This window comes from Mus caroli, unplaced genomic scaffold (assembly GCF_978045245.1).
Source record: "Mus caroli unplaced genomic scaffold, Mus_caroli_1 scaffold_11, whole genome shotgun sequence".
NCBI lineage: Eukaryota > Metazoa > Chordata > Mammalia > Rodentia > Muridae > Mus > Mus caroli.
Genome location: NW_028227266.1, coordinates 7,608,003 through 7,631,629, shown reverse-complemented (window position 1 = coordinate 7,631,629; position 23,627 = coordinate 7,608,003). Strand labels below are relative to the sequence as shown.

The following is a 23,627-nucleotide window of genomic DNA, read 5'->3' as shown; positions in this document are numbered from 1 at the left end:
TACATTCACTATTTATTGTTTTAGTGAATACATTTCTAGAAGTCAACTTTCATCTTTTCTGGATCAAGGTTAGTTGAAAGCAGATATTAAAATAAAGGATTTAATGACCCAAAAATAGATAACAAAGGTAACAAATCCCCCACAGTATATCTACTATAGTGAAGCATCATCATGCTCAAACTCCAAGACCTGGAGGCTGTAAGTGGTCAATTATAACAAACATTGATAGCTAAAACCTCATTGTACAATTTTTAAAAAAGCTTTAAAGCTTTTAGATTCTGAATCTATTCTGCAATATATTTAAAGAGCTTATAAAACTCTGGAGATTCTTTCCCCTAAACAACAGCCTGCTGTAGGCATTGAGCCAACATAGCAGAGAAGCCGCCCAGAAAACTTGCCTCTCCCAAACTATCCCTCGGTTAACACATAAGGAAAATAACCTAATTACTGGAAAGCAGGAACAAGAAAATAAAAAGTATGGAAGGGTAGAGAAGCATTAAATGCAAATACACATTAATTGTCTTTGCTGTGGAGAAAGAAGCGAGTCTACATCCTGAGGGTACCCATTCAATAAAGTCTTGATGTTTGCATAACATGTGCAAAGAGCCAAGGACCAGGAAAACGACTAATTTTAATTACCAGGAAAGCTGTAAGAACGGGATCAGAGAGCTCCAGTGGTATCTTGGCTTCCAGCTACTGGCTCTGTGCTCCTTGCCAATTACAGCCTCTCGCAGCCACTGGGGGCAAAAGCCACGCGTAGAGGATCCATCCAGATGAACGCAGGTTTGGGTTGGACGCACACACATGTGAACAGCGTGTGCCTCCTGGTACAGGTGCAGCCCAAAGCTCACGCAGAGTTCCGAGTATAGATAGGCTGGCAGAGAAGAGTGTGTGTGATTCCAGACTTGTCACGTACAGGTGCAAGCCACATGGAGTTGGAGGCAAAATGCATGTAACAAAATGTATTTCATAAATACTGGATTACCACCACACACATGAAACTGGAGCACTCAAAGACAGGGAAAGTGGAGAAACCTGAAGAACAATGACACTAAAGCTGTCACCTCAGATTTACTACCTAGGCTTTTTTTTTTTTTCAACTCTGGACATTGTGATTTCCAATGTGATTTTTCTGGACATTGAAAATTTCCGGAAAAAAAAAAAGACCAAAAACAAAACAAAAAGCAACAACAACAACAAAATAACAAACTGCTATTTCTTTTGCTGTTTCAGAACTGACTCTAAACCACCACCCCACTCACCACTCCCAAGGACAAGTAATAACACCCCCAGTCCCCGCACTCTTAGATGAAACTCGCATGTATACATAAAAAAAAGAGAATTGCCTCCCAGTTAGAACCTAACCACACTCTTCCAAGTGCCAGTTCTGCTCTGGAGCCCACATAAGTGAGTCTGAGCCTCTGGCTGTCTGAGCTATCAACACAGCCTGGCAATCAGCAGGGACAGTGGCAGGCCAAGGGAGGAAAGGACCCAGACTCTGTCAGTACTGTTAGCTCTCAGTGGAGAGGTGGCCAGGTAGGGGAACAGCCTTCATGACTTTGGAGAGAAAAAGATGGGAGGGATGGGAAGGGAATCGGTTAGCAAGTGATGCCAGGGGAGTACCTTCTAAGAAAAGAAAGAAATCCAAAGCCCTGCTTGAGGCACACAGTCTTTTACAGGCAGGGACATGCTAAATGAGCCTTTGCAGCGCAAAGCAGTGAGGCGCCTGGCGACGGTGACAGCGCGGAGCGGGAGGGGCGCGGGCCGCTCCGGGAGAGACCCAGCCAGTCAGGGCGCGCGGCGCGTGGCGCGTGGACGCATTGGAGCATCCGCGCGCGCGAGCCCGGAGCAGCAGCGGGAGGAGGCGCCCACTTGCACCTGCCTGCATCTCTCAACTCCTCCGCCCCATGCAACTGACTGCAGCCAAGTGCCATTAAAGCTGGCAGTCAGGAGGATGCCTCACCTGGGTCCCTTCTGCTGGGAGAGGCAGGGCAAACCAGAGGAGAATTCCCAGTGAAGGACTCAGAACTCTGAGATTTCTCTTCTGTCACAGGCTGTGGCTCACCTAAGAAACTGCTCCACCTGAGGTGTGTCCAGGGCACGAGGATGGAAGATGAGGATTGAGAATCACCAAAATGAACAGAGGCAGCTGGCGTCTCATTGGTAAGTGGCTGGCATTCCTTCGCTGGTGATTGCTGCCTGTGATGCTGCACTTCGGTTCCCCAGCCACTTAGGGTTTTTGACACAATCACTTCTGCAAAGCCATCCTTCCTCATCGTGTTGCCAGAGGTAAAAACTGTTCATTGGTGCATGTTTAAAGACAGGGAAAACAGTGGGTTTTTGTTTGTTTGATTGTTTGTTTTGTTTTGTTTTTTTCTCTGCTGGGATTTGATGTTGAAAAGTTGAAGCAAGTATAAAACCTATTGTATGTTTCATAAAGCCACCGGAAACAGGAGAAAAAAACTAGAAGCAAGTATGCTTTTTGGATGGCAAATGTCAGGAGGGATAAGAATGCTTTTTTACCAAAGTAATAAAATGCTTTGGAAAACAAAAATGAAATGGTGTTCTCAGGTCATGGCTGAGAATCTCATAGACTGAATAATTGAGAATACAGACAGAATACCTGGGCATGTAGTGGTGCAATAACTTGTTAAAATGCAGGAGAGATGCAAGCAGAGTTCTGCAAAGTTTGGGACTGAGAAAAGCGGCACCTCGAATTATGCTGAGTGATCTCCCCCACGTGTTGTGCATAGATGTTTGCTGAATATATGTTCCCAGTTTCTTATTTTTATAGGGATGTGGGGAGAGTGTTTTCTCAATTTCAATGACTATGATGTTCAGTAAGCTGAGGATTGCTATGACAACCTGAAAATTTTTAGGTTGCTTAAATTTATTTTATTCCAAAAAGAAAAAGAATTCACCAATATTTCAGAATAATTTTATGTAAAATTAGCATGAGTAAGACAAAAGCATGGTAATTGTAGGACAGGTTTGCAAGAGAGCTTTAATAGTACTATGTGTGGGGGGCTTTACCCATACACAGTTCACATGCTTTTATGAAAAGAAGTCATTTAGGTAATTCAGCTCTCTGCTCTGATTCTGAGTCTTAGCCATGAGAAAGAAATGAAAACAGTAGCAAACCTTAAAATTGCAGTATCATTTAAAAAAGAAACAATGAATTAAGTTTACAAACTGTTGTAAATGTAATTGGTTGTTACTGGGCTGCAGCACACCTTCTGAATTACCTCTAAATGTCACTGCAAGCTATAAGTTCTGCATCCTGATTAACACCAAGACTAAACTGAGACTAAGACAGGAAGAAATGCTTACAAAGTGTCAGTGGCCAGTGGTGAACAACTCACCTGTCGGGCTTCCCATAATTTCTCATTTCATGCTGGAAGTATTTTAGTATTTCACCGTGCAAAGCCTGTCTTAAGCTTGGCAGGCATGCTTATATTGATGAGATGATAAACAGTCAATGACTATATACGAGTAGATTTTACAAAGTGGCTAAAAAAGTGGATGTATTATGTAAAAAGTGAACTAAATCTAATTAGTGGTAGAAGGAATATAGTTAAGACTGAAAAGTTAAAACAATAAATGTAATATAGAAGAATTTTTGGACTAGTTATCTTAGTTGGGACACCAGATGTAAAAGAGGTTAGATAAACAGACTGCTCAGTGTAAAGACTGGGACTGGTGTTTCCAGGTAAGGAAGGGTGAACACCTTAATGTTACCTAAAACTTCTGAAAACTACCAGACTATAAATTGTATTAGACCCCTCTCTGGTTTCATATGCAAGCAAATAGAAAATTAGAATACTTGGAAGTTAGAAAATGAAAATGAATACTGTGATGAACTAAATGTTACACTTTGGCTTGATTCTGGGAGTTTCACATACTTTTGAACAGTATCTGGAAAGAAAGAGTTGTGGGATTTTTGAATGGATGGCTGATATACCTGAAAATTTCTCAAGGTTTGTAAAATTAGTTTGGCCATTACAGAGCCTGAAACCTAGTAGTGACTGGGTAATAAATCAGGAAAAAAAACCTTAAAATTTACAAATAGAACATACTTATTTTTTAAACATTATAAATCAGCTGTGCACCAAAATATTTTTAAACTGCACTTTAATTAGTTTAATTTAGTGGAAAATGTAACTTGTTTGTTATATGTTTCTTTAAGTGTCCTTTTGTTTGATCATTTGTGGAACCTTTACTATGTCCAAGGTAGCAGGTAGGAGTGTGGCTTGCTTGCTGGTTAAGCTGACTTAGCAAATGGGAACAGAGGGTGTCAGTGAAGGGCAGAGAGCTCATCCGAAGTTAGCAAGTGGGGGGGTGCTGGCAAAGGCATTGTGGAGTTTTCCATACTGCTAGATGAAACAAGAGATTTGTTTCTGTAAAGACTGAAATAAAATCAGGACAAATTGTCTAACTATGATACTGTGAGGATGACTTTGGTAAATAAAATGTAGGCCTGCTCAACACAATTTATAACAGATAGAAGTAAAGCCATGTCACTAAAATCTCTCTGTTCTATAATCTATAAAGCTAAGATATGTGCATCATTACAATTTACTTCATCCACACCATCACACACACTTGACTACCTAGTATTGTAATTACACATGAAATATATTTGAATGCTCTTACCAGAACATAAAGAAATGCCTGATTTCTCCTCAAAGACATATATGCCTTTATGTGTTTAGATTCTCAAACTCTGGCATCTAAAGCTTATATATATGCCTTTCTTTCTTATTCCTCAAAATACAAACGTGGACTGACCCAGTTGTATGTTTCTGAGATGCTGTGTTTCTCTAGACAAGTATTAAGGCTACATTCAGATGTTTCATGAACTTCTCAGCACTTTAAAGCAGGAGGGAACCTGGTCAGAAGCTCAGAGCTGTGCATCCCTGCAAGTCTATTTCCTGACCCCTTGTGATCAAAAAGTCCACATTAGAAGCTGGTTCACTTTAAAAGTAATGACGTTCATAAAACTCCGTAACACGTGAATTAGAATTAAAGACCATGATGAACTTTTCCAGTCTCTCTGCTCTTTAAGAGAATTGAATATTCCTATGTATGTGATTAGTAGGTTATGATAAATAGAATATATTATTTTTTCAATTAGTATCAGACTTATTTTTTAATAAATGACTTCTATTAAAAGTCAATAAAACAAATTACCTTGTTTCAATGCAGTAGCTATTAGGATAATTTTAAAAGGCTTTAGTTTATACAGACTAAGTATTTAAAAAGCCATGGTTTATAATTAAAATTACTAGTCAAAATTATTTTCACAGAGTTAAATGCGTTGGACTTGTTTTACAAAAACTACTTTATAAAACTTACATTGTGTTACATACTAAATTCCTTTGTCAAATTTAGGTGATTTTTATCACTATTGATCTCAGGACTTAAAATGCAAAGTGTTTGATGATATTTTCTGAAGCATTATGTTGCCTCTGTCTGCCAGTGAAGCGCTTTTTACATTGTTCACGAAGCTAAACATGTGAACAGCAAACAGGAGTTCTCCTCCTCCACTGCATATAATAACACTCTTTGAACTGAAAAACAAACAAATTTCTATCTATGGGAATAATATCTATGGCAACACATTTTCTTAATCTAGTAAAGTGGTGTGAATGTGTCATCCGTTAGGATCTTTATAAACTGTAGGATTGGCCTCCTTTAGGATGCTATTCAATATGAGATTGCTTCAATCCCTGATATATTTTAAACAGTTTCAAATAAAGGTTGATTAGATGACATCAAGTGCAAAGTTATGAAGTTAATTTTCCCTGTGGTTTTAAAATCAGCAATTTCTTCAAAATTCCTGCACTACCATTTTTAAAAATTCATCATTAGACTTTTTGTAACAAATGAACAGAATCTCATGTTCCATGAATGCGAGTTGTGGTTCCAAATAGTCCACACTTCAGTATGCACAGACCTAATGAGTTTAGGTTTGTTAGAAGCTCATCAGCCTTCCTCCTTCACAGCTTGGATCCTTTGATCCCCTTTAGTTATGTTACTGTTGTCGCTAGGGCGTCAAGTGCTATAGTGAAGAAATATGGGGAGTAGACAGCTTTGGAGTTCATGTGTTTTCATACTAATACAGATTAATGATCCCTGTGCCTGTTACGAAGTGTGAACCTGCTTTTGTTTCCATCATGATGAGTACTGTGAAGCTTATTTGAGTTATAGGCAGCTGGGTTTGGGCCTGAATGATGAAGGAAGTGGTCAAGGCTGATCAAAACCTTTACTTTGGTATCATACTATTAGAATCCTCAGTAGGAGTTGAAACAGCAGAGACATTTTTTTTTTGACAAGATCTAGAAACACCTCATCATCTCCCATAATGCCTCTAGTCACTACCTGTTCTGTTCATGTTGTCACAATTTTGACAAGAACTAATGAATAAATGGGCTACTTTATGAGAAATCCACTCTGCAGTACATCAAATTTCATCTGTACTTTCACAGATATTGAGCTTCGTGTTTGAAAGTATGTTTTTAATTAAAAAGGTGCTCTCCTCTAAATAAGCCATGTGTAAACATAACAGGGGGAGAGTACAATCTGTTTGAATTCACCTAGAATTTCACATGTGATTTCATACAAGATTGTTCCATTCAATAGAGCAGTATTTGCTGAGATACTCTGGTACCTCAGACTTTAACATTACAGAATTATCCGCAAACTCCCTGCTGATTAAAATGAATACTAATGAGAAGACACAGTAAGTGACAATAGGAATTTTTAAAGCAGTTCTTACATTACTGGAAAATCATTTTTGTTTAGGTAACATTTCATCTTCATTAAATGTTACATGGTTCACTGGGCAACCAGTCTAAATTAAGTGTTATCTCTGAAAACTTATAAAACATTCTGTTTAAATTAGACAGGTGTGCCTTTTGAATTATTTTGTTATTTTTAAATCTACCTTTTCAAAATCTCTACCAAATTAGCTTAATTGCATCTCCTACTATCTTGTAAAATATGAAATAATTGGTTAGTGATCATTTTACATTATTTAATTTTATTTTATTTTAATTATTTTGACAAGTACTTCAAGTTACAGCCTTATAAGGAATCTGGAACTTTCATCTTCTCAAACTAAGACAGAGTCTTTAAAACTGTTCTTTTCTTACATCAGTGGTGCAGTTCTAATGACAAATTTTGGATGGTGATTATTATATTATATTATATTACTGTTGCTAATATGACTATTTTTTTAAATACTGACATATTTTGAGTTATTGATGTAAGTCAATGTGTGAGAGCACAGTAAAACATGACAGATTAATGTCCTCCTGATCACATGCCCATCATGAAGATTAATTAATGGTAACAGAAAATGTGAGGTGTTAACTTTGCTGGAATAAAAGATTTAATTAGGACCCAGTTCTATTCCAAGGCATGTTGTAGCATCAAATTAGATTAGCATGTAATAAATGTAATTCCTGTGTTTTCATTAATTACGAGAGAAAAGTTGAACTTCAAGGTTTGAAGGGTTAGCATGTAAGTTCAGTTCATTAACTTAGAAAGAGACTGTTGATAAAACGACAGGAGAGCTTACATGCTATGTGAAAACCTTTGTCAATGAACACATGGGGCACTCAAAAGTGACCTCATGTACAAGAAAATCTAAAAGTTTGATCTATGAAACTTGAAAAGATTTTGTAATAATAAATGTCTAGCATGTGACTCAGTGACACAGAAAAAAAAGGAGAAATGAGAGTGAAACAATATCCTAATGAAGCGTCAATATTTAATTAAAACTTAAACTGGGAATTCTTTGGAAAAATAGTGTTATTGCATCATTTGATAACAAACCAGAAAGCATACCTCTTAAATAATTCTTTCTCCTGAGTTTTAAGATTTAAATGTCAAGTTACATATAAATTGTAGGTTTACTATTACAATGTTAGAAAATGAAATGAAAAAGAAGAATCTGTAATATATTTAGATTATCTGAAACAAAGTTCTATGTTTAACCGAATAATAAAATTATTCAGGATAAATATAGATTCTAAAAGCTACAGTAAAGTTGATATCTTTAATAATTGCTATGATTTCTCACATAATGTTATTTCAGTGATGAATTGTCTTGAAGCTTTAATATTCAAATTGTGATAAATATATGTCTGTAGGTGTGAATAAGAATTAATTTAAATGTTAGGTATTTTTGTCCTTTAAATATTAAATATCTACAAATTCAAAATCTAGATGTATTATAGACAACATGAGGAGGTGTTGCTGAAATGATTTATCTGCTCTACACAAGGCTTTTTGGAATCTAAATATGTCCTTAAAATTTACAAGTAGTTCTTGTAGAAACTATAAAACATCCTTCAGATACAATTAATGAGCAATCCTTGATAGTCTTTGACTTATTAATTTATTTGATGACTTATTTTCCTAAAATGTGTTTTAATTCTTTCAGTAATCTTAGTAAGACTGCCTACTTAAGATTTAAATTCATTCTCTGAAGTTTGAGATTATAAAAATTTACAATATAGATTATGTTACCTTGTACGACTGTATTAATGTGCTCCTCATGTTTTCAGGGGCATTGTAACTATACAACCCGCTGCACCAGAATCAAGAAAAGCTCTCTTACTCTTAAGCTTCTGTGCTAATTACTCGCATGAGCCTCGGAGTCCAGGTGCAGTTCTAACTAAAAGGAAAGGGCACTATGCAGATGAAGCATGGAGGGAGGGGCGGGGTGAGAACACATGAATTGGCTACAGACAAGAGAATTTTCCCGATTATTCTTTGGATATCGGTGTAATTTTTCTTTATGGAATCCCCTAGGTTGGCTTATTTCATGTGGGTCCCAGCTCTGTGTTAGCTGTGTTTCCTTCACAGAGTCTAAGTTATTTTACTACTGTGTTGTTTTAAGATCTCCTTAACCAATGTAAATGAACAGAATGTCATAGAAGGTTTGGAATTTGAATTGTAGGATTTTGTTTAGACTATAGTGCATAAGCAGTATGATATAATTTTCTGAAACACTCCTTATTGTCTTAATTATCACATGATAATAGTAGCCATTAAAGATATATAAATCATAAAATGAGAATTTTAGGATTATTAATACTGTATCATTAGTGTATCATTATGCTATATCTATAATGAAATTTCTTTTTAATTTTCATTGTAGCTTAAAACTATGAAATAGCTCTGTTTTTCTTGGGTTGTGACAGTATGATCGCTGAAGAAGGGACTGCAAAAAAAATTGAAAGCCTGTGTATCAATCAATTGCTGATCTATGTGACTATTTACTCAGATAATTTAACTAGACAGGAATTTTTTAAAAAGAAAAGGGAAACCTTTCAGAAGTAAAATAGCGTTATAACAAAATCAAAGCCATACCCTAGCATGACTGAAATACTGTTCAGTTAATAGAGGGGCTGACTAGTCCACACAAGGCTGTGTGTTCTGTCCTCAATACCACACATACGTAGTGTGGTGGTACATTCCTGTACCCAATAACTCCAGGAATGAAAGGAGGAGAAGGACGGATTCAGGTTGACTCTTGGTTACAAGAAAAGTTCTATGTCAGGCTGAATTTCTTGACACAATATTTCAGATATAGAAATAAAGAGAAAGTGGGAGAGAATGGAGAAAGGAGAAGGGATACAGTTGAGGTAGAGGATGGGGAGGAGGGAGAGAAGGAAAAGAAAAGGTGCTATCAGTAGTAACTCAGTCATTATTGTCCATTCTGTAGATTATGTGCAAATACAGATGATCAATGTGATGGACTGTCTCCTCCAACAAATGGAAGCATTAACCCTTGACCATCTTGGTTTTATAGAAAAATATTAGCTATTGATTGTGTAAAAATCCAAAAGGTTCATAATTGTAAAACAGTGGGAAACCTTAATACACTGGACGCCTTTAAATGAATGAATAGGGAGCCTTTAAAGAGCAACCAGAGAAGCATGATTTTGTTCTAAATGGGATATTGTCTTTCTCAACAAGAGTTAGCATTTTATAAAATATTAGCTCTTCTTTTCCCTTACTATAAGTGGGCAACACATGACTTTCCCCCCTCTTTATGAATCCTTCAGAAAATTAAATGCTGTGAATTTGAAAAGTTCGAGTTTTGATCCAGTGTCATTCATGTTTTCCTGAATTTGGAGGTCTTGAGGAGGCAGAGAATTGAAAGAGAGAACTGAGTACTGCAGCAGCAGAGTGCACTCGCTCTGACATACACAAAGCAAACCCACAGTTGGTGTGCTCAGGAGAGAACAATTGGCTCCTGAGGCTCAGTTTTGAATTTGACACAACTGATTTTCAGTGTCTTTCTCTTAGTGACACACAAAAAATCTCTCCCTTTCTGGGAGGGGAATGATAGTAGCCTTGTGACCAAAGTAAGAAGGGAATGAGAAGGAAGAAATCGCTTCAGAATGGCACACTTTACCATGCAAGGTCAAGATTTAGCTTAGAGGTTTATTTTTATTTTTTTATTAGATGTTTTCTATATTTACATTGCAAATTTTATACCCTTTCCTCATTTCTCTTCTGAAAATCCCCCTATCCCATCCTCCCTTCCCTTGCTCACTAACCCACCCACTCCCACTTCCCTGTCCTGGTATTTACCTACACTGGGGCATCAAGCCTTCACAAGACCAAGGGCCTCTCTTCTCATTGATGTTCCACAAGGCCATCCTCTGCTACATATGCAGCTGGAGACATTAGTCCCTCCATGTGTACCCATTGGTTAGAAGTTTAGTCCCTGGGAGCTCTTGGGGGGTACTGGTTAGTTCATATTGTTCTTTCTCCTATGGGGCTGCAAACCCCTTCAGCTCCTTGGGTTCTTTCTCTAGCTCCTCCATTGGGGACCCTGTGCTCAGTCCAATGGATGGCTGTGAGCATCCACTTCTGTTTTTGTCAGGCACAGACAGAGCCTCTCAGGAGAGAGCTATATCAGGTTCGTGTCAGTAAGCACTTGTTAGCATCCACAATAGTGTCTGGGTTTGGTAACTATATATGGGATGGATCCCCAGTTGAGACAGTCACTGAATGGCCTTTCTGTAAGTTTCTGCCCCAAAGAGCTTAGAGTTTTAACAGGTAAAACTGATTTAATTCTACCTAAATATGCATGGATATTAGAATTTTAGTTTTCTGAAATTAAACCACTTTTACCAGGTCCTTGTGTGCCACTCACAGTGGTTGGTAATACCTTTGGTTCATGTTTTTGCTTTTCATGATATAATTTTATTTGCACATGTTGAATGTGATTCTCTCTCTTTGGACATTTTTTTTTTCTTTTGGTTGTTTGGTTGTTTTCACTGTAAAAATCAGGTCTTTATGTTCTTTTAAAATATTACTTACATCAGAAATTCTAAACTGAGGGAAAGGCAGATGGTTTTAATCTTGTGTAATAACAAAATGATGCAGACTATTCCCATGCATTTAATTATTTCCTTCTTTCATTTTATTATGGCTTTTACTACTTTAAAAGTAATTTTTTGAAAGAGTCTTTTTAATTATTTTTTTATTTTTGAGGTCATACTCTTACTAAAATATTACCTCCTTTCCTTTCTTCCCTCCAATTCCCCCTCCCCACTCTTCTTCAAATATATGCCCTTTTCTTTGTTTATTTGTTATTGCATGTCTATATATATAAATATATAAAACGGAATATGAGGCAGATTAACTAATAATAAATTTAAATTCATATTTTACACGGTGAAGCAGTTACTAAATTTTAGAGCAAAAAAATAGAATTGTTTGAGTATAAACACATTTTACAAATTTTTTTTTTACTAGAAATGATAATGAAATATATTGCTATCCTGATTAGTTTATTGATGGCTTTATCTTGATGACTTTGGCAATAAGAGTTGTAAAGTAAATATGCTTTATTATTTATTTGGTAAATACCATGCCACTTTAATGGTGTAGCATATCTAAACAACTAATCAACCTCTTCATCAAATATTTACCAAGTAGTCTATTATAGAATATCAAACAGAAATGAGTAGTAAAAAAATAAGAATAATCTCTTTCAAACAACTGTGATAAAGCTTTATAGGGTATGGAGATGTTGGCAAAAAGGAAACAAAAATCAAAGTAAAGAAAGAGACACTCAAGTAGGAGGGGGAAATTAAAGGAGGCAATTGTATTATGTCCAGCAAGGATTAGGAAGTAGGAAGTCCTATTGTGAGCTATTAAAATTTTCCCTATAATTGGTATTTCAGGCAAAACAAGGTTGCATTTTTAAGTGGATTTGTCTTTTGATATGATTTAAAGAATTGAATATGTCGTTTATTTTTTCTGGTTTGAGCATTAAAAACCATCACACGTTCAAAGTAAGCATACCATTGCTAAGACAGTATTTAGGTGAAAGAAGGATGTGGCCTCTGTTCTATTTTCTCACTCAATTATTTCACCTTCAGAGCTCCATCCACATAACAATACATAACAGTATATTTTCTAAATTAATAAAAATTCTGGTGTATTTTTTTGCAGCTGATAATGATTGAAAAAGTTGTCTATCTGAGACAAATTTCTCTTTCATCTGAAAGAATGACTTTATTAGATACTGTTACCATTCTGTCTCAAACACTCCAGGAGAATTCAAATGTTTGTAGATAAAGAAAAGAAAATTCTCAGAAATCAGTGCTTCTTAGTGTCTTTTCTAAGAGTAAAAATATTACAGGTACCATTTTATAGATGGCTCAATGAAAGGCAATATTTCATAGAATTGCTTTCCAGAAATAAAAAATAAGCCTTAATGATTCTTTTCTTCCCTTAAGATGGTTTCAATGCTATAGAACAGCTTCAGTAGGTTCTCCAGGTTTTTCTGTAAGTCAAGAGTGCTCTGCTGCATGGGTGTTGAATTCTGACTACCACATATGTTCAATCAAAGATGAAGACATCTAAATGAATAAACAGTGCCATCTTCATCTCCTTTTATCTTATGGAATTAACAATGAATGACATAAAAGCTAATGAAATATATTGTGTTATATGTATTTACTTATTTAAGTATCTGTCAACTGATGCTTCATGATCCTGTGTGTTATTAACTCTAACCAGCATTGGAAAATGGGAGAATGCAGACAGCTTTATATGGTTTTGGGGGAGGAAGATAGTTAGCTAACAAGGGCCTGCTTGAGTCATGCAATAATTTGGTTCCAATGTCTTAATTGCCCTTCTTTTGTGTATTTTCATTCCTGGCCACATCAACTAACATTTTCTATAAAGTGTACTAGGGCTCTACTTTTTGCTCACCTTTGCTGATGACCTGCATTGCTTATTAAGTACGTTTGTAACATCTTAGTGCATTTGAAGTAGCAAGGCTTCATGATTTTGATTCATTTTTCCTGATAATACCTAATATCTGCTGTTATGTTTTCAAAAATCTTATGTCCTGTCCTGTGTGGACAAAACGTCAGTTCAGAGATTCTGTCTGCTTTGCCATCTATATAGTTTTGTGCTATTGTATTGTATAAGTTATATACACGTTACTCAGCATAAAAAAAAGCCCAAAATCATAGGAACAAAGTAGAATGAAAAAAACTTCTAGTCAAGTGATAGAGGAAACACTTTTAGCTTGAGAATAAAGGCTGCTGAAGTGGCTGGAGAGCCACATGCTGTACTAAACTCCTTATTTAAATTCAGGTCTTCGCTCACATAAGGTGGGAGTAAAGGCTGGTGCTTCTGCTACCCTCTTACTTTCACTCATGCTCACAGACATAGCACACAAACAACACTAATAAATAAATACTTTTTAAAAGAGAGGGCATGAGGAAGTAGAAATGTGGACAGAGCAGTTACAGTCATGGGAGTTGGGTAGTTACGTTAGATTGCATGAGGTCCATAGGAGAAGCATCACCTTAAACATTGGGCATCTGACATGTGAGTGGATTGAGAAAGTGACATCACCTGACATTCAAGTTTATTTGCATATATTGCAGATATGTATATTAAAAGTTTTACATAACAAATTGAATAAAACCTTTGCCATCACTACCAAGAACAAAGAGTATGGTGAAAGCCAAGTCTCACACTTGCACACATTGCCAAGTCCCACCTTCTTGATATTTGCTACCCCATCACACTTTTTATACATGCATCCTTCCAAATATGGCATTTTTACTGTACCTGGGTATCTGCAGAACAGTTTAAATATTTTTGTGTACACAGATCATTTCAGGGTAAGTATATAATGGTTTATAAATTCTTCTTTGATATTGATAAACTCATTCCAAATATGAAAACAAATATGAGTAAAATGAAAACCCACATACACATTTTAAAATATGTTTTAATTATATCTGGGAGTAAATCTAATGGGTCAGGAAAAAAAACTCTATTTAAAAGTTTGGTTTCACTGATAGCTATCCCTCCATTCAGGTAAAACCAGGAAGATATTCTTCATCAGTCTGTTTGAGTGTACATTTTCCTGCTGTGCCCAACTTAGTCTGCTATCCAACTTCCTCTCTATGCCAAGAGAATACAAAATAACAAGTCTCATTTTGTTCTAGTTTATGTTAATAATGTGAACTTCGTTTTCTATATTTGAGTCTAAAATTTCTGTCCATTTCCCAGGTAAGCTCTCTGAGGGTGAAATCTTTTTCCTGTTCATTTTACTTGATAATAGAAACCAGAAGAGGATCGAAAGCATAAGTCAATTGAAAATGGCTTGGGATGAAATTTACTAGGAAATGAAGGCATGTCTATGATAAACCAAAGATATTTACATAAATAGTACTGTCTTTCTCTCTCTCATTCTTGTAAACAAAAGATTTAGTGGAGGTACAGCCACAAGGAGAATGCTCAGGCTGGGTAGGTACAAGAAGGCTAAACCTTCTGTTGTGTTTGATTGAGCCTTCCAATGGCTCTTCCATTGCTTCCTGCACTGGCCAGGTCCTTGTCTATTCTTCCCTTCCCTGCTTTGCATCATATTAGTCTGACCAAATAGCCTTCTGTTTGTTTTTTTCTGGTGGTCAAATTTTCAGGAAACTTTGTGCTTTGTTTTGCATCCATCTGCAGGATGCTGCTTAAGAGCAGCACATTAGTCTTTTAGGAATTCTTGTCTTAGTTCTGCTTAATATTGCTGGGATGAAACATACATGACCAAAAGCAACTTGGTGAATAAAAGGATTTAATTCACTTACACTTCTAGGTAACTGTGTGAAGTCAGGACAAGAACTTGAACAGGATAGGAACCTGCAGGGAGGAACCATGAAGGGGTGCTGCTTTTTGGCTTTCTCATCTTGCTTTGTACAGCCTGCTCTTTCATAAAACACCACACAACAAGCCCAGGGGTCGTACCAGATGTAATGGGCTGGACCCTCCCCAATAAATTACTAATTATACAATTGGCTCACAGGATTGCTTACAACCCAATCTTATGCAGTCATTTTCTCAGTTGAGGCTCTCTTCTCTCAGGTAACTCTAGCTTGTGTCAATTTGACATAAAACTGTCCAGCACATAATTTTATGCAACCTGAAACTATATACATTTTATGTTTTAGATCTAACCACAGAAAAGCCAAACCTGTCTTTATATCTTCATACATCTGTTGAAAATATTTGTTTTCCACAACCTGATACTCCCACTATCTCAGTAAATAAATGTAAAGAAAAAATGACTTTTCTACCATGTGTTTTTTTTTCAGTTTTACAAAACATTTGCATAAAATTTGTACTAAGATTTTCAGTTCAACAAACTGTTGTTTTTTAATACAATGTAATCTACACAATATAATGCTGAAAATATATCAACATTATAAACCAGAAATAAGAAACAATTATTTTTATTATAGTAGGACAAAAAGTAAATTTTCTCCGTACATATTCTTGTATAAGCTGTAGGTTGGGGCTTGTCTTTGACCTAAATAGATCAAAAGAATAAATCATTTCTGTGATTTATATATTTCTAATTTAGAAATTGAAGTACTATGTAGTCTTCAATCCTGTGCTAGTACATTTTTTTATACTTGGGCCTAGCTAAATATTATTTAAAATTTGTTGTTTTATTGTTTTGAATACAACTAAACATCATAACTAACCTATAATCTAACAAAATTATCATTTAATAACAGAGAAGAAAACTGAGTGAATATGCCTTGTTTATTTAATATAATTTTAGATAAACTGAGTTAAAAGAATTTTAAGTCAAGTATGATTGCAATGTTCATAAAAGTGAAGTGCTTCACTGCCTCTATTCTGACAAAATATAACTCAGCAACTCAATGATTCATCTTCACGAAAAGAAAATAGTTATAAACAGCAAAGAGCAAAAGAAGAAAAAGAGGGGAGGGGAGGAGGAGAAGAACGAAGGAGAGAAGGAGAAACAGACAGACAGAGACAAAAAAACCCAGAGAGCCATTGAAAGAAAAAGAGAAATTAAGGCAGATACACACAGAAAGAGACAGACTGAGAGACAGAGACAGAATTATAAATCTCTGAAAGAGAAACTGATTTTGATATCCTGATAGGAATACCATGTTTGAGCCCCCTGAGTGTCTTCATGCCTGAGAGCCTGCTCTTAAGCCTTTCTTAGCCTTCTGCATTTGTCTTCTCGGCTTTCAGGAACTATTCTTTCAGTCAGTCCCTTCTGAATAGAAGTTCAGTGTCATCAACAGGGAGCCGTTGAACTGAAGCAAGAATCAGCCTTTCTACACTCTTATTTTTCTATCACTATAGAAACTTAGGCTGTTATTCTTTGCATTCTTTTTGCTTCAATAAAAACACTAAACAGCAAAAGTGAAATCAAAGACCGAGACTTCCTTTTGAGACCAAGGGAAAATAGCAAGTTTTAAGCTGTCAGACACAAAATCATAAGCCATGGCACACACATCCAGTGTCACAGCACTGAAGTCACCTCTCACTCTGATTTTACAGAATAGTGGGTAGATGCAAAAGCAATAAAGAAATGATTATTGCTTCTTTGGGCTTTGTGTTGAGAAGTGGGTCTCCTGATTCTTTCTGTAGTATCCATGTAAAGGAATGCTTTCCTGTGTCTTCCAATGTCTATGAGGAAGTTTCTGAGAAATGTGCAGGGAGCAGAGAAAGCTCAGTTGTAAGCTGTTTGTTGCAAGAGCACACAAAGCTGAATTCAATGCTCAGTACCAACACAAGCCAAATGTCATGACTACAATCAAGATGCTTGAAAGATGCAGAGGGAAGGGAGGGTCCTTGAAGCTCACTGGCCAGTCAGATTAGATAAACTGAGATGCTGCCCTTACAGTGAGACACTGTTTCTCAAAAAGTAAGGTGGGCTGCTATTGAGAAAGATGCAAATAGTGACCTTTGAGTTCCACCTTCTTACATTGTACATTCTTACAGTCCTTCATGTTCACACATAGACACATTCATGAATACAATTGTCATGATATGAAAGAATACTTATCACCATAAAGCATCAAAGAAAAAGAATTTTAAAAATTAAAATGGATTTTATACATTTTTGTTGCATTATTTTAGGTAGTGGGCTATTGAGAAATGATTTGATGGGCAGTAGACACTTATGTCTGCTTAGTGTCACAGTATCACAAGGCTATTACAATCAGATAAAAAAAAACATATAAGTATTTTCTCAATAGCAGAAAGGTGGAATGAGAATCGGGCAACTTCACATTGTTTTATCAAGGTGATACATGGAACGTGGTGTTGGAGAAAATGGCAAAGTTGTTACAGGAGGAAATTAATTCTGACAATAAAACAACTAAGTGACAGAACTAATGTCGTGTGTCTAACTGTATTCAAACCTGCATCCAAATACCAAGGAAGCTCATTACGTATTACGGTATTAGATACAAGCAAAGCCTACTGTAGCAAAGATTCATCAAAACAACTATAAAAGGTATATTAAATACACATTTCATGCCAGTCAGGTCCAAAGGAGAGTATAATCATCTCATAAATATCTCAGAGAAATAATGTACATCAAAAGTTAAAGTTGTGTGTGGCCCTCTCCTTGAAGAAAATACAATGCTACCACTTTTATTATTCATTTAATACAAATAATTTCTAAGAGTTTGTATTAATTGCTCCTCAACTTACTCAATAGATGGGGAAAATGTAATAATTTTTCTCATAACCCACACAAAGTTCTTAAGCTAAGGTAGGTTTACTGCACTCCTAATATTTTCTAGTTATTCAATATACATAAAATGGACATAAACTCAAAAGGTAAAAATAATGTTAAAAAGTAGAAAATAATCAAATTTCACTCATAGTGCAATAAGGTGCTATACCTTGTCCATTCTCAGATCATAAATGCTGTCAAGAAGAACTAAAATATACTACTGTAACATTTCACACAAAATAGATGATGTTCTTTTTTTATCTTAAAAAATATTATCAGAAATGAGGTGGAATTGAAAGCATTAAATGTTACTTAGTATAAAAATATATTTTTATATATCCAAAGTAGGTATTTTATATTAATTAACATCAGTATTCAACTAGTGTTCTTATTTCTCTGTTAAAAGAGAAACATACAAACACAGAGAAAAAAATGTTGCCATTCAAGCATGACAGTTAATATGGATTATAAAGACTTTAACCAAGATATGAATGTAAACACACATTTTAATATATACATATATTTTAATATATACATTACCAAACCAAACAGGTAATATGTATTTGTTGAAAGTAGCTGTTTCATAAGCTTTTATAACACTGCCTCTTCCTCATTCATCTTATATTAATAAAATATATTTGCCGTACAATTATTAAAATCAAGAAGTGTAAATTATGATACTGATTTTACAGTTTGATCTGCCAGAGAAAGTGAAAAACATACATATTCTTACTCAGTAAGTCTTTTAAAATAGGGCATTCAATTACAGTAACAGATGTACTTAACATTAGGGCACAGCAGAGATAAATAATTTTACGGTTTTTACACAACTCCAAAGACAAAAATATAAAGTCACACCATTTACAAGAATTAATACAGGAAATGCTAATGAATTGATCCAGGTTCTGAGTCATAAAACCGTCTACAAGTATCTGAGACTTTACATTAACAATTAAACCTTGAGCTTAAAATATCACAATGAGAGCAGCTATGGATAGATGGAGACTTCTTAAACAGCTCTAATAATCTCTTTATTCTTCTGAAAAATTGCAAATATGCATATGGTTTTTATAGATGCTTATATTTTAGTAAGCTATGCAGAATTATTTCAAGTGGAAAACAAGGTATATTTTCACATTTTATCTAGATTCATTGAATGCATTTAGCATATTTTCAAATTTTAAATATGGAGTAACAGAACTGTTCATATATATAAAAAATAAAGCAAAATGAGCTGATTAATGGATACATATAACTTCAAGATTAAAATAATCTTTCCTGGACTATTTAAATCAGTTTGAAATTTCTTCCCTTTTATTAGCAGTTTGTCCAGAAGGCTTCATGGTGAGTGCACACACCTGTCTTAATAAGATAATAAATCAAGCCATGGTGTCAGTTTACAGAGAAACTTGAAGGTCATCTCTAACATTGAATCAGTGGAATGTCTTTGAAATTTTTTCTAAATTGGTTTTGTGTTACTAGTCAACAAAAGGCAGAGCAAGGGTACCAAAGGGAGGTGATAAATTGGGCTGGAATTACATGGCATGGTACCAGTCATTTAAAACAAAACAACAGGAATGTGTATCAACTTTAAAGAGAATCAGTTATTGTTGCAGAGACTCATGCTTTTTCACTTTTTCTCTATTTCTAATACTCCATACATTATAATAAAATTCTTAGAGAAGAAGCTGAAAGAGATATGGTTCTGCAGTTTGGATCACATATTATTCTTTCACAAGAATGCCTGTAACTCCATCACCCAGAGATCTGACATCCATTTCTGGACTCTTCAGGCACATGCGTTCAAGCACATATAACTACATACAGAATACCTGTATACATATAAACATAACTGAAATCTATTTTTTAAAAGAATTCAATGACAAAATTTCACAAACTCATACAAATATTATTAGCTGGATTAGTAAATATGAAATAGATACGAATTGACTCATTAGGATGGGTACTACTCGTGTTTTATTGCCTTCTTAATATGTTATAACGCCTGTGTGACCGTTTTCAACTCTAGGGTAACACCTGTCCTGCATATTCAGCTTGGCACAGCAGCTTCCAACTAAAAGCTATTCCTCTAAAACACTCTGTATCTGTTAGTAGCAAACCCAAACATAATTCAATAAATATAACGATGATTTACTTGCATCCTAAGCTCAGGTCTCCACCACAGACATTTTCTTTTCCGAAAACTAGTGGCTCAGACTTACTTTGCTTAAAATGTGTTCATTGTATGAGTTTGGCTAAAATAATCTATAACAATACCCTTATGAAAAATTCTACAATTTTTTCAAGATAGCTGTGAAATTTAGATATTGATATGTAATAAAAAATAGATGCAGCCGGGCGTGGTGGCGCATGCCTTTAATCCCAGAACTCGGGAGGCAGAGGCAGGCAGATTTCTAAGTTCGAGGCCAGCCTGGTCTACAAAGTGAGCTCCAGGACAGCCAGGGCTATACAGAGAAACCCTGTCTCAAAAAACCAAAAAAAAAAAAAAAAAGGTGCATGCATCCAATTATTCTTTCATTTTATTATGAGTTTTATTACTTTTCTAAGAAATCTTATCAAAGTGTCTTTATTTTTTACTTTTGAAGTTATAGTATAATTAAAATATTACTCCCTCTATTTACTTCTTTTTAAACCCTCCCATATATCCCTCTTCAATTTCCTTCTTTCTTCATTCTTTGCCTCTCATTACTTCTCATTGCTTGTCTATATGTATAAGTATATACAATGGATTACTAATAACTAATAACAAATTTCACTTCATCTTTATATATTGAAGATATTGTATATTAGAGCAAAAATAGAATTGTTTAATTTGAGTACAAACAAATGTTTTTCCATAAATGAAAATAAATATATTGCTATTTTGATTTTGTCTGTTGATGGATTTATCTTGATGACTTTGGCAATAAGAGTTATAAAGCAAATATACCTTATTATTTATTAAGAAATACCATGCCACTTTAACGGCATAGCATACCTAAACAATCAATCAATCAATCTCTTCATCAAATATTTACTAAGTAGTCTATTATTGAATAACAAACAGAAAGGAGAGGAGAAACAAATAATAGTCTCTTTCCAACGATTGTGATAAGGCTTTATAAGTATATGGATATTGAAAAAAAGATAAAAATGAAAGTAAAGCAAGACATTTGGACAGTAATTAAAGAAGACAATTTTGTTATTTTCAACAAGGAATAAGTATGCATTCCTATTATAAGCTATTAAAATTCTTCATAGTTGATATATCAACCAAAACAAGTTGCATTTCTAAGTAGATTGGCCTTATGATATTCCATATGAGCAATCATATTTAGTCCACTTTGGATCTCATATAATACAAAGTTATCTTAAAATAAAGTTTAATTGTAAAATTGAATAAATATGAGATTATGACTTAATGTTAGCAGTTGAGTTAACATCATCCACTTATTCACCTGACCTAAATAAAGAAATGCAAGAGGAAAGGCAATTTCCAAATTTCAGATTTTAATGGAAACCTTTTATTACTCATTGAAATGTAGATGAATTTAGTATCCTCTTCTTTGCTAAATGACATCCATATACACCCTGCCTCTTTCATCTGCAAGCCTCTCTAGGAACAAACACAACTGAGGTACCACTGCATAAAGTAAACTTGATTAAATGAGTATTACATGAATTTTCCCCGATAAAGACTGGAAAGAGGAAGAAAGGATACACATTACTAATAACAGAATGACTGTTTTCAAATTCAGTGTGAATACTTGCACATTTATGTGGCTTCTATAACCCGTGCTCTCAACTGGATGAGGAAGAGTAGATAGACTGGCACTTCAGGGCTCTACATATTTACAAAATTCCTTAGGGCTCTGTTCACCTTCATTTTCTGTGCTTCGTATTTGGAAAGAAAGAATGACATCTTGATTGTACTATTTCTAATTTGATTTCCAAATGCCCACTGATTGCATGAATCTAGTGGGTGCTGGGGGCTTTTACAATTAATTAGTTTTTGTGATAACTAGTTTTTGTTTTCTACAAAACAGTCATTAATTTAAATCTTGTAAACTGGAAACCTAAATGCTGGCCTGTGAAGCCAGAGTAGAGTTGTGTCTTTAGAGAATGTGATTGCCTCTGTAATTCTCCAATATTGAGAATTACTTCTGAGAAAGATGCATGATGAAGTTTGCTGACTGACACTTTATCATTAAGAAGAAAAATGGAAAATGGAAATATGAGAGATATAAACTTTTTATATAATATAATTTCAAAGATCAAAGTAGTTAGTGAACTTTTACATTTAAAGAAACAAAAACAAAGAAGATATGTTTATAATAGGATTATTATTTGAGCCGGGCGTGGTGGCGCACGCCTTTAATCCCAGCACTCGGGAGGCAGAGGCAGGCGGATTTCTGAGTTCGAGGCCAGCCTGGTCTACAAAGTGAGCTCCAGGACAGCCAGGGCTATACAGAGAAACCCTGTCTCGAAAAACCAAAAAAAAAAAAAAAAAAAAAAGGGATTATTATTTGAATTTAATTTGGAACAGGGTTTCACACTTTTTATGACTATAATATAAACTCTGGTGTTATTTAAATGATATAACTCATCAATAGCAGTTAATATTTCAAATATAAATCAAATAATTTTAAATACAAGAAAAATCCATATTTAATAAAATTTACACTTGATGTTTTGTGTTTCTGTATGTTTCATGTGTGTTTTTATGAGAGAGCAAGTATCTGAAGGTTAAAGACAACATGTGTGAAGAACACCTCTTCTTCCACTCTATCTAGCTCAGCTAGTTGGTTCTGACAGCAAGTGTCTACCAAATAAACCATTTCACCCTCTGAAGATGTTGATTCTTAATTGAAATAATAAGTCTTCTTGATGTACATGTCCAAATAACTGTAGTGAAAAGTTGGCTCTTTTGGTGATAACTATATATATTTTAAATTATTGCTCATGTACTTAATACTATGAGTACATTTCATGTTTAGAAATAATAAAGTTTCTGGCTTCTTAGTACTTAGGAATTTCTATCTCACGTTCTTTAAATGATCAGATTAGGAACAAACGTATTCTCTCCTTTTGTTTACAGAACTTCCAGACTATATAGTGAACATGCTTGCTCTTTTAATTATCCAGTGCTTAAACCCTATGAATATTATGCATGTGTATGTAAATATCATGTATGTGCTTTTATGCAACAGTATAATTCCTTCAAATATACACGTCTATCTTCATATGTATGCTAATATTATATATATGTAATAAATGATGTTTTAAAGGGTTATACCAAAGACTTTTATTGATTAACATAATCAAAGTAGTTATGGAAGAATGAAATTAAATCGCCCTCTAAAATGTAGCAAGTTAATAGCACATGTGCTTCTGCTCCTATCTGAAGGTATTTGAGATGTACTTTTTCTTTGCATCTCTTAATTTTTACTAATTACATGCAGGATCTCCTGATAACAATGTTATTTCAGGAAAGGCATTTCTAACTGTGCAATTGTGTTCAGTACGTCAATGGCACTCGTAATATTGGTCTCAAAAGTAAAGAAACGAA

The 23,627-nt window shown here is 34.9% G+C and overlaps 1 protein-coding gene across 3 annotated transcripts in view; it reads left to right on the top strand.

Annotated features, from left to right (window-relative positions):
* The first annotated feature begins 1,848 nt into the window (after window positions 1–1,848).
* Cntn5 (contactin 5) overlaps window positions 1,849–23,627 on the top strand; it is a 1,232,986-nt gene continuing 1,211,207 nt past the window's right edge. For 2 of the 3 annotated variants that reach the window (XM_029481828.2, XM_029481826.2), the window contains exon 1: window positions 2,174–2,289. The gene's annotated coding sequence lies outside the window, so the exon portion shown is untranslated. The other variant, XM_021171282.3, reaches the window with a different exon arrangement.